This window comes from Macadamia integrifolia, chromosome 9, assembly GCF_013358625.1.
Source record: "Macadamia integrifolia cultivar HAES 741 chromosome 9, SCU_Mint_v3, whole genome shotgun sequence".
Lineage (NCBI taxonomy): Eukaryota > Viridiplantae > Streptophyta > Magnoliopsida > Proteales > Proteaceae > Macadamia > Macadamia integrifolia.
Genome location: NC_056565.1, coordinates 33,401,868 through 33,403,199, shown reverse-complemented (window position 1 = coordinate 33,403,199; position 1,332 = coordinate 33,401,868).

Here is a 1,332-nt window from a genome sequence, read left to right as displayed (position 1 = left end):
TGGGGGGGGGGGGGTGGCGCGGTGGATGGGGAGGGTTGTTTTCTTAACGCAATGTGCATAGATGCAGAAAATAGGTGGAGTGGTTCTTTGAAGGTCAAGGAATTGATGCTCTGAGATCCAGATTTTAGCTATTAAATTTATCCTAGTTGAGTGGACCTTGTATGTTCTCTGATTTGAATGCCATTCTAACCTAGGCTTATCACTTAGTTCTTCATCTTTCCTGGATATGCCAACTAAAATTGTCTTTACAACACATGTTTTCACTTTGCTTCTAGATTTATTCGATTATTTTTTTGCAATATTTAATTGAAAACTTTCAGCAACTTTGCAGGAGATGTTGCTTTTAGAATTATTGAAACCATCAATAGCGTTAGTCGTAGAGCAACACAAGAAAGCACTGAAGATGACTTCCAGTATGAAACTCAGATAAATGTATGTGACATCAACCCAAACATGTTAAATGTTGGCAAAAAGCGTGCCATAGAGAGAGGTAAGGTACAAGGAACTTTTCTAAACTTTCTTTGTTTGTCATCATTTTGCGTCCTCTATCCATTGATTTTTCCTAGGACTGAAATTCGTCTACTGACATTATAGGGCTAGTTGAAGGCTGCTCCCTTACATGGGTGGAAGGGGATGCAGAAGCCTTGAGTTTTCAAGATGGTTCAATGGATGGTTATACAATTGCATTTGGTATTAGGAATGTTATACACATAGAGAAAGCTCTTGCCAAAGCCTATAGGTACATGTACTGGATTAATTTTATCTAAACTTCGACTGGCTATGCTGAAACTGCTGAAATGGATGCGCCCTGTCGCAATATGCAGTGTCTGTATTACATGGGAATGAAATATTGGATGGGATGGATCCATTTTTCTTTCGGAAAATAACCAAAATGTTGGAAACATTAAGAATTGGAAAATATCTTCTTAGTGAGGATATTGTACCTTGGATATTGAGGGTGGCCAGATTAGCCTGAATAGATCCCAGAAGATATTAACATCTTGTGGGCTTGATCCACCAAACTCAGTTCCTTTACAGTCTTGAAATAAAACAGACAATCTTTGCTCATCGCTCTATTCTCATAGTATTGCCAGTGGTTGTTTCTTTCAGGGTACTAAAACGAGGAGGAAGACTCCTATGTCTTGAGCTGAGCCATGTGGAAATTCCTGTCTTTAAACAGTTGTATCTCCCTCTTGCGACCAGAGCTGGCCAATCCAGTGATTGTGAACCTAGGACCAGGCAATAGGTCACTGAGGCTAATCTGGTGAGTTGAGGGTGTCATTTCCTTTTCACATCCTAGTACAATTGCCCAAGCCCATCTGAAAGGTTTAG